General features: G+C 39.5%; 1 long non-coding RNA gene across 3 annotated transcripts in view; it reads right to left on the minus strand.

The window, feature by feature from the left end:
* LOC148426331 (uncharacterized) overlaps positions 1-15076 on the minus strand; it is a 91939-nt gene that overhangs the window by 37437 nt on the left and 39426 nt on the right. For 2 of the 3 annotated variants that reach the window (XR_015864987.1, XR_015864986.1), the window contains exons 3-4: positions 10618-10680; positions 1972-2144 (exon numbers count right to left, since the gene is read on the minus strand). This is a non-coding gene — a long non-coding RNA (uncharacterized LOC148426331). Of the gene's footprint in view, positions 1-1971; positions 2314-10617; positions 10681-15076 lie in introns of those variants that run through there. The other variant, XR_015864989.1, reaches the window with a different exon arrangement.

Genomic DNA, 15076 nt, shown 5'->3' on the forward strand with positions numbered 1-15076 from the left:
ACAGCGATTAAAGTGTTGTTTTTTTTTTTCATGGATACCATCCCTAGAAAAAAAAGCATACAAAGTAACAAAATAAAACTTACGACAGGGAAAATGAGACTAAGAAAAACAGGAATGTAATTTTCGAAGACGACAAGGAGGTGACGACTACAGACTATCAGAAGACGATGAGAGTGACGCAAACAAGATTTTTTTTTTAATTGTTGAGTCAAATTCTGGTATTTTCTATGTTGACGTGTATCGGACGCACCAAAAGTTTGGCGACAATGCGAAAACTATAGCAAAACAGACTAAATCTCATCTTTGTAAACACTTCATATTTTCTCGTCTTCATATCTGTAAATTATATCATTGTTGTGGGTTAAGTGTGTTTCAGATTTCCCACATTGTGAGTGGTTAATGAACACCTCCCCAGTGTTACAAGTTGTAGCAAATTGTTTTTTTCTTTTCCTCGCGACGCAACGAGTTCTTTTTTTTTGTTGCCTTAAATACCCGAAGTTGCTCAGCGTCCGTGTTCCACCAAGTGTGTACGCCAAAAGACCAAAATAATAGCAAACGAGTCAAATAGAATCCCTAACAGCTTCTCTAACCGGTGCACAAGGATAGAATCGGACTTTGGTTCAGCCTGCTCGCTTCTTTTATTGAAAATAATCTCGGAACATCCTCCGCGAACACGAGCTGCTGTTAGCTGCAACTGGCTGCTATCAATCAACTGACGTCCACTCTCTAGCCCGTACGTTACGGTAATTACTATATATTAAAATATGGCTTGTTTATGTGGCTGAATGATCAATCTTCCTTGAATGCTGTTGAATTAAAAAAATAAATAAATAAAAACAATGTTTTAAGTTACTATTTATAGGATACGCCAATACTTTTGGCCTGCATTTTTGGAGGAAAAAAGTGCAGCATATATGGGGAATTATGGTATACACCACATGTGTCAAACTGAAGGCCCGGGGGCCAGATCCGGCCCACCGCTTCATATTTTGAGGCCCGGGAAATTCTGACTTCTCTTGAAATTTCTAGTTACGAACTTGCAAAATGTCTTCAACTTGTGCTTCAACACCTGAGGTTTACAGCAACCCATAATTTGGTTTGCTGTAAACCTCAGGTGTCAAACTCAAAGGGTGCCAAATCCGGCCTGCTACATTATTTTATGTGACCTGCAAAATGCCAAATATGACTTTAAGATTTTAACTAAAACATTACATTTGTAAGTTGTCTTCAACTTTTAAACGGTTTTTGAGGACACAACAAGCATTTTTTCGTCCCAATCTCTCCTTCGAACAGTTTTTACCGGCCTGTGACTTTAAAACTACGTAAGTGTGTGACAAACTTTAAAATTGATTTGACTTCACTGTCATTTCGGCCCTCATCCAGAAACTATGACTGCAATGTGGCCCTCGATAAAAATGAGTTTGACACCCCTGGTATACACCAAACTGACGAGACAACGACAAATACCTGGGCAATAGATAAATGGTGCAAGAAGCTGATTGGCCGACGCAAGGAAACAGGACCACAAGGGCAGGCGGACACGTTCAACACAAGTCAAAACACAGCACATAACCACAAAAAAAAAACTAACAAATTACAACCGAAGCAAAACTAACATTAACACAAAACACACATCATAACAGGGATTGTCAAGTGAGGGGGTGAAGGTCCCTACACACACACACACGCACACACACAAACCTCCTCTTTGTGTGACAACAACAAAGCAAAGCAGGAGAAAAAAAAAAAAGCTTCTATTTACCTGAGCACGTCCCCGTAAAGAAGGGATCAACACCATATTCCCCCCCCCCCCCCCCCCCCCTCCCCCTCTTCCTTTACAGCCTCCGCCCTCACCCTCATTTAGCCCTCCTCACCCTCTCCCCCACCCTGACGGCCACATTGTGGGGAGGACAAAGGCCAGGAGGCAGCGAGCGGGGAAGGTAAAGGAGTCTAGGGGGGGTGAAGACTCACCTGATAAGAACGTGAATGATCCCATTGATGGACCCCCGGACTTCCCTCCAAAATTCTTCTTCTAAACACACGCTGGAATTCAACTGGCGGATTCACTGGATGAGTGGATGGATGTTTGTGAATTGGTCACTTTAGTTGGCACTAAAGTTGCTCACTTTGGTGCGCAAGAACACCTGTGGGGTGAAATGATAGAAGAAACTTCTCACAGGTGCACTCTGACATCTTGCAAGTTTATAGTGTTATAAAAAAAAAATAAAAAAATAGCTGTGATGCCTTTTCACAAAAGCAGGCTTATCTCACGGAAATTAGTTATTGAGGAAAATACAAATTTTCAACATAAATTTCCAACATGGGAGTTCTACAAATCGAGATCTCGACTTTCTTTTCCTAGCAGCCAAAAGGTTCAAATTATATTAAAAGTGTATGAAAATTATGGATTTTTTTTTATTATGTGCACTGTGGAAAGATGAATGTAAGAAAACTACATAGATTTTTGAGCTACTTCCATCTATTACATATATATTTTTTTCTAAAAGGGAATGAAATGTAGACTTCGAAATGATCAAGATCTAAATTTTCATTTTCAGGGACATGATCATGATTTTGTGAAAACGCATCACATATATAGAAAAACTAAAATGGTCAATAATATTCATATAAAATTCATATCAAAATAAATTGAGTGTTTAAAAAATATTATATATATACATATATATATATATATAATATTTTTAATAATAATAATAATTTATATATTTTTTCTTTTTTTCCCATTTTTTTTAAACTAAGGCTTTCTGTTCATGGCAATGCGATAAATTAAAACACTAAGCACTCGAAAAGAAAAACTAAGAAGAAAGCAGCTCTAAATATTTAGAAGCCTATCTAACCATATTTAAAAACAAAGGTAAGAATAAAACACTAAATTATAGTAACATGAAAAATGCAGAACTATAATCATGGCTCTGGCACATTTTGAAAATAAACGTAAATGCGTTTTTTTTGTCATTATGAAAGTATTACTAAGCATATTATTAAGAAATTAAGATTTGTGTTGCAAGTTTTGTTTTGTAATTTGATATTTAATCAGAAATAAGCATTTATAGACCTAACTCTCTCTTGTCTTGTCCCTCAACTTAAAAATACCAATAAAAACAAAGCAGCAAATTGCTTTGGAGCAAAGAGATTGTTTGCTTTGAAACCAGCGTTGCCATAAATGTCAATAATATTGATTTGAAAGTTATTTCAACGGAAATGACTGTTGTTTTTTGCCTCATTTTTTCCCTATAGGTGTCCCAATACTTTTGCTATTAAATGACTGTTATAAAAAAGGGACAGAGGGGGATGTGGGGAATGGGATGGAGAAGTGGGGGGGCTTACAGGTTAGGAATTTATACGGCGTGTTGTATGTTCTGCTGAATTATCCCGAATTAACAGTTTGTTTACTTTAGCTGCCGAGTGAAGTTTGTCAATTCGGGCCGTCAGGTGACCCGCTTCTTTGTCATGGAAAGAGATGGCGGTAGGGGGTCCGCTCGATGGGTCCTGGAGGGGGCGTCCCCAAATGACCGTCAGGAATGTCACCTGGAACAATGACGCCATTCTCCGCCACAGCAGCGTCCATCATCATTAGAGGTCAGCCGCCAGCGCGGGGGGGCGGGGGGTCTACGGTCGGGGGCCGCCGACTTTGACCCGTCGCCGGAGGAAGTACAGTGACAGCGACTTTGGTTTCGTTTCATTCAAGTGCCACTTGTAATATTCTCCATTGAAATGCATTGAAAAGTCACCATTTTTTTCCAGTCCCCAAATAACATTTTTTTTTAGGGTGTGTATTTTTTCGGAGATTCACATGTGAACCCCCAAAATATTTTCTGTTTGCCCAGTCTGTTTTACAGTTTTACCCGCTGGATGTGTGTGTGCAGGTGGCCACAGTTGAAAAGTGTCATTTTTTTAGGTAAACACCAAAAATTTGCAAGTGAAATGAGTTATGAAATGAGGTCAAAGGGACACAGAAAAAAAAACAAAAAAAAACGAACTTTGATCACATAACTTGCTCACGTTTGACGTGATCAATTTCAATCAGTCCTCTATTCCCATGCAACTGTTTTTCCGTGAACTGTTTCTTCATTTGCATAGCATAGCGCACGTTTTCTTAATTTAGGGAAACTCCGCCAGTACCCCCTTCCTGTGCGTTAAAATATAAAATTATAACTATTTCCATAACAGGCTTTTCAAGGCCATTTGAATGCTGCAAACGAAAACATGCAAAATGAAATAATGAAAGCACATGTGGACATCACACCAAAAAAAAAACACTCTCGTGAATAATTTGGATAATTTCAACCATAATTTGCCAGCAGCACAGTTTCGCTTTATTTCAGTTGGTAGCTAAAGAAAGTGTTAACTTAAAGACGCGGATACACACTTGGGTCAATCTAATCCACTCCACTCTGTGCTTTGTTTACGTAGCCGCTGTGGGCAAACAGCTAGCATTAGCATTAATGAGCATTGGGACAATGGTCGCCGACGGGCCGCCGTTAGCGTTTGCTCAAACTTCCTTTCAAGTCTCACGCCTCAAAGTCAACGTTATTAGCATCATTAGCATTGTCATTTAGCAGCCTTCATTCGTGTTTTTAAAATATCTTCAGCAACACTCCTGACTACATTTAGTTGCCATCATTTCATAACGTACGTAAACGTCATAATTAACATTCAATCTCAAATACATTATTTAACATAGCTTCAGGAGTCTTTGTAATATGAGAAGCACTTTTGCAAGACAAATTACGTTCGCAAAAGTTTGCCTAACTGCCTAATTGACAAAGACGGGCATTCAAGAGTTAGTCTACAAAATGTCCCCGCCTTAAAATTTTAAAACAATAGTAAGTGATAATTATACACTGATGTTTTGTCTTTGAACAGGCTGTACCCTCACAATGTAGCTCACAATTTTTTCATTTATTTTCATAATGATACTAAGAAGTCAGACATTGAACTGTATGGTTGTTATTTCGCAGACAGACGGCCAACGTCTGTGAGCAGATTACACTTTAGGATCTTTGTCAGGGGCAGGGGCTGCCGATCAAGCTAATTAATCCAGTCTGTAGGAGCTAGCTAGACTAGGATTACAAAAGTACGGAGCGAAACAAGCACAACACGCCTTGTTTGTCGGTCTCTTTTAAGCTGCTCAAATGGCGCGAAAGGACAAACGAGACAAGATCGACCGCAGCCCAAAATCCGCGGGGTGCGACCCTTTTGACGTTTAACGTAAGCACAAGAACAGCTACACCTAACTAATCTATTTGTAGCAATGCCAACGGCCTCCTTCAGACAACAATCTTGAAAAAGCTGTATGGGTGTTTCCAAATTCTTTACCTACACAATTACTTTCATCTTTCTTTAGTTATTATACAATATAACCAATTATGTGGGGACACACGTCACAATGCTAGCTGCAAATGCCACATGGCCGTAGGTCAGACAATTAGCCATAGTGCCTACTTAACATTTGGGTTTAAGATTAGCAGTAGTTACTTTAAACTTAAGCTATATTTTGATGCTAGCGTCACAATAAGGGTGGTTGATTCGTTTTTGTTTGACGGCACAACTTGCTAACATTAGCCACTGGTGCGACATAACAGTAGCTACCCTTTTTGTAACACTGTTAATGTTTGGTGCTAATATGAGCACATGAGCAACACACAATAACAATAAATATTCACATTTACTTGCAACAGCTACAGCTACACTTGCTCGAAGATCATAACTGTAAATGCTTTTTAACAATATTGACTGTAAGCTAGTTTGTGTCAGAACATTAGCCATTTTTATTCATGGAATTAAAATTTGGAATTACTTTGGAAGATTGTAATTCTTAACATTATCTCTGACAGCTACACTTGAAGGTTACCTAGTTACCACACAGTGACGCTTTCGCATTAGCTAGCTACCAGCTTAGCTTATTCATTGAAATATGCTAGGGATGGCTTTCTTCTTTTCCAGCTGGTGTTTTAGTGACTTCATTGATCCACTGCCGCTAATGATTGACCTCATTAAGCCCGCCAGACCCGCATACTAAGTAGCTAATGGCGCTAACGCATTGTGAGAGAGTGACAGGCTCCATTTTCAGTTTCCACTTTGCAATGTTTCAAACCAAATGCCCCGTTTGACTGGCAAATGAGAAAACAAATGCACACCAAAATTTGACTTTCTGTACGGAATTAAGAGTTTTACTCAGAAATAGCTTATTTTCTTATGATCTTAGCTGTTGATCTTGTTTGACACTTTCTGCAGGTGCCTCCGGTGAAAATACCGGTAATTAGCTTCTAAAACCAAGGCTTGAATAGATGTGTTAACAGTGAGAAAGAAACTGTGTTCAAGCTCCACTTTTGAATTTTCTTTAAATACAGTGTACTCATTTATCGCGGGGATTATGTTCCCAAAAATACTGATAAAGAAACCGAGTTGAAATGTAAACTTTTTTTTTTGTCTGTTTCTTTACTTAAAAAATAAGTACATCAAATCAATTTATTTTTGCCTGGTCAAAATTAGAAGTAGGAAAAACATCAAGAAAAATAGCAAAGTAAACCTGCAATTGATATAGTTGTAAATGAAAATCCATTGATTTTTTTTTTTTTTTTTTTAAATGAACACAATTGCTATTTTTTGATTGGTCTGACTTAAAAGGAAGAAAACTTGGCAAAATAGTGACAAAAACCTGCAAAAGAGAATGTCATAAATCTAAATGCTCGATAAGAGTATAGCTGCAATAACCGAACCGTGATTTTTTTATTTTTTTTAAATGAACACAATTGCTATTTTTTGATTGGTCTGACTTAAAAGGAAGAAAACTTGGCAAAAAAGTGACAAAAACCTGCAAAAGAGAATATCATAAATCTAAATGCTCGATAAGAGTATAGCCGCAATAACCGAACCGTGATGAAGCGATGGAACACAGTATACACATATATAAGGGGGAAAAAAAAAACATTCAAAAGATTTTTGTAAAATACTCTATTTTAACTGTAGCAAAACCCCCACTGTATTTGAGGTAACTTTCTAAATTAGTGCAACAATTGGGCAAAGGAACACATATTTTTGTCATTTATATGGACAGATAAGCCTGGTTACTGCCGAGAAGAAATTGTATACATTAAGTATGTATACAAGTATCTTTAAAATATCTATGTCGTCATTTATTTTACTAATCAAATAAAAAATGTGTACAGTAATTATTTATCTTACAAATAAAACTGCAATAATAAAACTCTTATATATCCCTGATGTTTTTTAACTTCTTTCAATAGAACAACTCATTATTGATGGCAAATTATTGGAGAGGATGAATGAAAAGAAACCTTAATTCACAAGTTTTAAGAAGGTTTAAATGACCATTAAGGAATGCACAAACACACACACACACACACACACAGTGAGTGGCGTGCTCAATGCCACCCCACCTAACCCCCCGCGAGGTGGCTGCAGGCCAGATTTGAAAGGGATTTGTTTGACCTGAGGAGGTGTTGGCAGGAGGCCCATGTGTGCGTGGTCGTGTGTGTGTGTGTGTGTGTGTGTAATGTGCAGACAGTAAAACATATGTCACAAGGCGGGAGGGGCTTTGCGGCGTATGTTGCGCTCTCTCTGGAAAAGTCCTCCAACCCACTGTTGCTTTACGGCCGGCCAGAGGCACGGCGCCAATATGGAGGAGGAGGAGGAGGAGGACCCCCGAAGACCCCCGAGGAGGCGCGTAAATTCTCCCCGCCGCCAGGCGGAAAAGACGGCAGGAGGCATCGGGCCTTCGGCCGCATCCGTCTGCCAGCCTGTCTCACATTCCAACTTCTCCTTTGAGGGAAATGTTACGCTCCCGAGAGAGCACTTGACGTTTGCTGAGAGAAGTGGGGAACGGGCAGGACATGGACACAAACAGCAGTGGACAATTTCCAGCCTTTGATTCACCTAATCTGACTGACTTTCAGCCAGAGAGGTTACAAGCGGTAATATTTGCCAGACAATCAGTGCAAGGGATAATTTGGTTCTCAACAGGGATGTCTAAATCGCGTTTATTTTCGCACTGTAATCTCAGTCTGATATCGGACATCTATTGATACCGAGTTAATATTTGATACTTCTGTACTGCTAAAGACAGGAAAAAAAAAAGTGTGTCCAAATTGTCTTTTTTATTAGTTTTCTATTTACCTTTTTTTTTTGTGCTACCTTCTTTATGGCTCGTGAAGCAGCAATTTAAACCAAGTATTGTAAAACAAGTTCCTCCACGAGTTGTGTTTTCTTCTGTTGCTATGTTGCGTATACGGTTTCCCCGCATTTATTGCGTGGGTTATGCTTCCAAAAAGACGAAATTTGTGAAGTCGAGACTGAACTTTTTTGTTGCTTTGGCTTTTGTTACCCTTTTAAGGTTCTTTGTTTTGTTGAAAATAAATAAATATAGAAAATCAATATTTTATTGTTTGGTTTGACTCGGAAGGAGGAAAAAAATCAAAAGAAATAGGTAAACCTTCAATAGATATGGTCATAAATTAAAAATACATATAGTTGAGAGTGTTTTTTTTTTTTTTTATAGAATGCTGTTTCGCCTATGTGTTATGCATAATAATGCCACAAAACGAAATTCTTATTCCGTTCACTTCCCGGAGCAGACTACCTTCCATAATCGAGCAAATAATAAGGTAGGCAATCAAACAAAACAAATAAAAATGAAAAAAAGAGTATAAAATACAAAACTACTAATAAATGATTAGACTTACAATGAATAGACTTATGTAATGTAAAAAATCTGCAAAAAAATAGCGACGTAAACGTACTGTAGATTTGGTCCTATATGAAAGTAAATATAGATGAGAGTGATTGTTTTATAGATAAAATTACTTTTTTTTAACTTACATAAAAGCTGTGATGTAAACCTGCAGTCAACTGTTATAAATAAAAATAAAGTGAAGTGTTAAGAACCAAATCACGATGAAGTATGGGAGTACTGTTGTACACAGGAACGCAATATTTGTGTACTTTTTCTAACAATCATATACAAATAAATAAAAATAAACAATTTTTATCCCAGAACTTAAATTAAATCTGTCACGTTTATCCAACAATAGCGTTTAAAATAGCCAACAAAAAAGTGTTGGAATGTTATCAATGAGTCCCACAAATTCGGGTTGGCTGACTTGCGATTGGCCGATTTGCCTTTACGGGTGTGGCTTTGCGAAACAATGGCGCAAACAATCTGCTGTGTTTTTACTGCTCAACAAGCTGTGTAACATCCCTGGTGGATTGCAACAGCTTGGTCCCCCCAGGGATGGGTTTCGGGGACTCAACGGGGGGTACAATCACTCACACAAACACACAGCACTAAAATATCCAACCTGCACTTACACTGAGAATGCTTGCAGGTTTTTTTCTTGTCCACCTTGCATGACCTGCCTGCTAAAAAGAGTGAGACGCCGCATGCGGGGTCACATAACATGCCAAAATATGGCATATGTTGTTATTTAAGGCTACTTCATGGTATCGGCCTCTCCTGAGATGTGTTCACTGACTCAAGTACACGTGAGCTCGACGTCGCCTACCTGAGCGCTGACTCAAACAACAGGTTGGGGTGGGTAACCGGGGGGGTTTCCCGTCAATTTTAGACATCAAAGAGAGAAGACTAACGGGGGGCGTGGCGTCGCGGCTCCGGCGGGTTGACGTCGGCGGCAGGAAAAGCCTGTCTCCGGCCCGTTAATGATGGCTTTGCCGTGAAAAAAAGCTAACAGTCACGGCGATTGTTCGATTTTGAGCGTGTGCGTGTGTGTAACTGCCAACCTGTTAGCATGTACGAGTATGACAAACCAGATGAGACTGCGTGGGTGAATATGTGCGATCGGAGTCCTGATTAGGCTTCAGATCGTGTCAGCTGAGCCCAGCAGTAAATCGCACAACTACACGCGCACACACACTGATTAGTTTCATCCGACAGTTGCTAATCAAGCCAAAAGAATGAGCAGCGCGTTTGTTATGAGTGTGTGCATGATTGTGTGTGTCGCCATTAGCACCCCTTTGGGAAATCTGGCCTCTCTCACTCTCTCTACTAGATGTCTTCGTTGCTCGCTTAGCAGCAGTTTTAGACTTTCTCTCTTCCTTTTTCGCTCATCTTCCTCCTAGTTTACCATTGAGAGCGTAAAAGTAAGACTGTAAAGAATCTCAAAGAGGTTTTAAATGGCATTGATAACAGTTGCAAGTCCCGTATCAATATTTGTGAAGGGTTTGGATCATTGGTGTGTTTTTCCACCTTTTTTGAACCAAGGAACACTTTTTTTATTCATTTGTAAAAATCTCAAGGCACTCCACCAGGCGAAAACATTTGAAATTTGAAACTCTGTATCGACGATATGGGTTTTTCAAGAACGATACCGATTATTAGTACTAGAGGAGGCCGATAACCGATATTTGGAGCTGATATTCATTTGTAGTAAAAGTGTAACCATTGCAGTGAAAAAACTATGCAAACACTGAACTTCATCGAAATGCCTAAATGTTTATCAGACGCGGAAACGGAAATGTGTCATCGGCAAAACCGGAAGTAGTTTTATCGGCAATGCGATGAAAATATAGCTTAATATCGATAATCATATGTTTGAAATATAATGAAATGAAACTTACTGAATTTCTGCCTGAGAATTCACCGATGATGGCGTCAGATAGCATTCTGTTCGATTCGCACGTCTGCAAACCCAGAAACGGAAATGCGTCATCGGCAAAACCGAAAATCCTTCTAGCAATAACAATAATTTAACAAAATGGAAACTATTTTCTTGGTATTATTTGGCACACCTGTACAAATCTTATCTTATCTTGGTGAAGGAAAAGTGCTCACGAGAAGCAAAGACATTTTTGCTATGCTAACACTAGCATTGATAGCCATGGCTTTCGAGGCTAAGCGCGTTTGAACCCAGACTGTGGAGCAAGTATACGGAATACCCAAGTATACAAAAAATATTAAAAGTATACAAAAAGTAGAGTATACAGAAAGGATAACAATCAGAGGAATATTTTATGTCTTCTAATGAAAGAATACAGAATCCTAGAGAATCCTAAGGCGTTTCTATTGCTCTTCATTTTTCATCTGCATGATTAGATCATACTGCCCCCGGTGGCCAACGCAGGCACACCAGATGGAGCAGCCAAATGAATAGCATTGCAGCATTGAAATGTTTAATTTATTGTCTTTGTTGACATCACGCATGTTTTTTCAAATTTGCTTAGTACATTTTAGGTTAAAATTTGAGGTTAGCTAAGTCTACTTTCACAACAGGTTGATGGTTAAATCCAAATAATAAATACATGATATATGTCCTAGAGGGGAAAAAAAACAGACACACGCGCACACAAGTGCAGTGATTCATCAACCTGTGAGCATGAGGCCATGTTGGATACCGCTGTTGTAATTTAGCAACAAGGAAGGAGAGTGTGTATTTGTGTGTATGTGTGTGTAGGTCTGGTTAACCTTGGCAGGTTTCATTAGTGGCCCAAGGCCGGCAGCAGGGCCCGGGATGAATTAGGAGGCTGGGGGCCACAAATTTATCCCGGACAAGGCCTTCACTGATTAAACCTGCTGGACACACACACACACACACGTAAAATTGTACACAAACACACAGTGCTGTTTTTGTGAGGACCTTTAGTGACAGGAAACGACTTCATCAGCGTTAGATAAGAGCAAGTGACTGAACCTGATTCCAAAGTGACGCTTCAGAGATATCTCACCACTTTTTATAAATATAAAGCTAAAAGTAAATAACAGCTATAAAGAATCGCTCGCTGCGGGTTTATTTCACTGCGTTTGGAGGACAAATCAAGGTCAGCAAGGGTTCACAAGGTTCGGCCCCTGATCCCCTCTGAGCCTCTAAAACCCCTATGAGATTTTCCTTCAAACTTCGCTGTGACCTGACGGCTTTTTTGCGAGAGATTATCGAGTGAATGCTGAAGAGCTGGGCAGCACAATGCAAAACTGCCTCGCAATCAAAGATTCTGGGTTTGAACCTACTTTCATGTTAACTGGAAACCCTAAATTGTACATAGATGAGAATGTGAATGGGCTGGATCCCACTTCTCTCACCAAAACCCATCTGTGCCAGCTCACCCCGTATGAAGAAATTCGAAGTTTCCTATTTTCCTTATTAGTCACATATTCCGCTTTACATACATTTCGCCTCGCGACATGTTTCCAAAGAGTTCAAAGTTCATCACCTAGGGTCCGCCCACTCAGTGTAATCTAGCCAAGAGGGGGTGAGGGGGGGTCATCAGGTTCATTGGACAGTTGCAGGGTGACTGAGGTCGCACCTCAACCTTACGGATGATATTAACCTGCTAATACTTGTCAGCCTACAAGGTCAACCACTATCTCTTTGCACACACACTCATACACAAACACATACACACCTGCGTGCACACAAAGCATCCTCACACCTAAGGTCCGCTTTCCCCCCTAGTTAAGCGGCTAACGGGGGTCCCGCCAGACCTGGTTCGGCTAACCTCTTCACACGTTTGTTAGGTCAGAGAAGATTCCAGAAAAACCTTCGAGAAAGATTATCTTAACTAAAGCAGGGAGAGCAAGGAGATTATCAAGGCGCCTGTCATATTTGTTGCATTTATTTAGTTCTTACACTGAAATTGGTGGGAGAAAATGTATTTATTCACTTTTATATTCAAGTATTTCCTTTCTAATGTATCCTTCCCTCCTATCTATCTATTTGCCTAAATAGCTAGGTAGCTAGCTAGCTACATATCTAAAAAATAGCTAAATAGCTCGTTTGATAGCTAGCCACAGCAGGTAGTTAGCTATATAGCTAGGATAGATATCCACAGATACTCAGTTACTTCAAACTTTAGTGGATATGTTAGGTGAAAAGGATACGTGTTTAGTTTGGAAGTGCTGTTTAACTTTATTTATCCTTCCTTCCTATCTATGACTATTTAGCTAGATGGCTAGCTCAGTAGATAGCTACATTTCTATCAAGCAAGCTATCTTGATATTAGCTACCATCTGTTGCTTGCTATGTAGCTAGGTCAGATATAAACAGGTTTAGTGGGTATGTTAGGTCAAAGGATTCGTGTTTGGTTTGGAAGTGCCACTTAACATTTCCACTATTTATAAAAGTCACAATTTTGATATAACATTTTAGCTAGCCAGCTAGCGATTGCGACTGGATCGATGACGGTGAAGGGTTAGCACATGGGAAAAAAAAAACTTCAGTCTGGCACACTTTCTTCTGTTGAGATTTTGTGTGGAGGGACTTGTACTCTAAAGGGTGTGTTTGATTTATCCTGCTGTGTTTCCTCCAATGGCTCATTTCTATAAATCACATGTCAGTGTGTTTGTAGCCGGGAGGACATTAACAAGAGGCCGCAGTCCAAACAGCCCAAACACGGAGCCCGTATAAACCTTCAGGACGCTCCATCCATCAGCGGCTTTTTGCCGGCTAGGAAATGTTTTGTCATCCGCTGAAAGCCAACGTGCGTTTGAAGTGCGGTTTTACGTCCTCCACTTTCTCGAGCTGGACCACATGCGGCGCCGGTGTGGGTGCGGGGCGGGCGGCCCGGGCCTGTCAAGGAATCCTCGTTCGGGGTAAAAAGTTCACTTGTGGCGGGGTGAGGGCGCGGACGTGATTTCCATGGAAACGGCCACTTACGGCATCCTTCCTGTGTTGTCGTCCCGAAGGCGACTGACTGACTGACTGACTGACTAACTCGAGCTTTTTTTTTTTTCCCACGATGCAGCACTCCAGAGCGTCGCCAGATAACATCTACTGTCCGCCCAATAACTTCCTCTCTAGCCTCGGGGTTTAGAGGGCGCGCTGGCGACTGGCCTTGAGTTTGGAGATCTCATGAGTGAGGCTTTTGGTTCTAAACTAACACTTGCGGTTGTCCCTTAGCTCAATAAACAGCCAAGATGTTTGAGATGGGCACTTCACTTTATTTGTGGATTGGCACTGGTAAATTAACTCAGTGAAAAATACGTAGAAATAATGTCATACGAGTGACAAGATCAAGAGCAGACAGAAAATGGTCTCATGCCAAGGGAGCTATCAAAGATTCAACAATTATGGGGGGTTGAATCATTATGATGATGATCATTATGAGGGGTGTTAGAAAAAATGTGAAGATGTGATCGTATAAAATCGAAACAAATCGGATTTTGAACTTCATTTAGATATGTAACAAATGTCTTATCGGTGAGATTTACGGTGCTCACAAGTTCGTTTTTAAAATGACAACAGAATACAATATATCATCAACTCTTAACCTGAGCATTATCATATTGAATTAAATCATAATCACACTGCATAGAATCGCATTGTTCCACCTTTGAATCAAACAGTTTTTGAGTCATTTCAAGCACTATGTATCGAAAAACACAATTAATTGTCATTTGTTGAAAAATGCCCTGCCCTAATGATTATTTTGACGAAGACAATACAATCAATTTTCATGATGACGACTATTTGACGATTTTGTCAATACTGATTGCAGCAAGATAAATATTATTCATGTGGTATGATGAGTTGGTGATGGTGATGAGAATGTTGACAATGATAATTATGATTCTGGTGACTATTGCCGGGATTTTTTTTTTTTTTTTCAGGACCATGGTGGTGTTGACAATGTTTATAATGGTAATATTATTAATGACGGTGATTATAATGATATCAGGGATGACGACTATATATATATATATATATATATATATATATATATATATATATATATATATATATATATATATATATATATATATATATGAATGATTGCACAGCAATTATGTAGCCAAAAACATCCAGCCACAAAAAGGAAGAGAAAAAACAACAACAACAAAAAAAACAAGGAGACCATCAAAACTGATTAAAAAAAAAAATCCATAAAAACATGAAATGAGAACTGATCTTTTTTTGTTTCAAACTGAGGAACATGTCATATACCATGACAGAAAAAGCCCACATATCCTGATGGGCCGGCTATGGCCGCCAGCCAACGTTACCACTGGAGTGCCGCTCATGTGCGTGCCAGTGAAATGAAGTGTTAATGAGGCTGTAATGTGCCACTTACACACAAACACACACAC

Source organism: Hippichthys cyanospilos, chromosome 3 (assembly GCF_059441005.1).
Source record: "Hippichthys cyanospilos isolate Australia breed blue-spotted pipefish chromosome 3, RoL_Hcya_1.0, whole genome shotgun sequence".
Classification (NCBI taxonomy): Eukaryota; Metazoa; Chordata; class Actinopteri; order Syngnathiformes; family Syngnathidae; genus Hippichthys; species Hippichthys cyanospilos.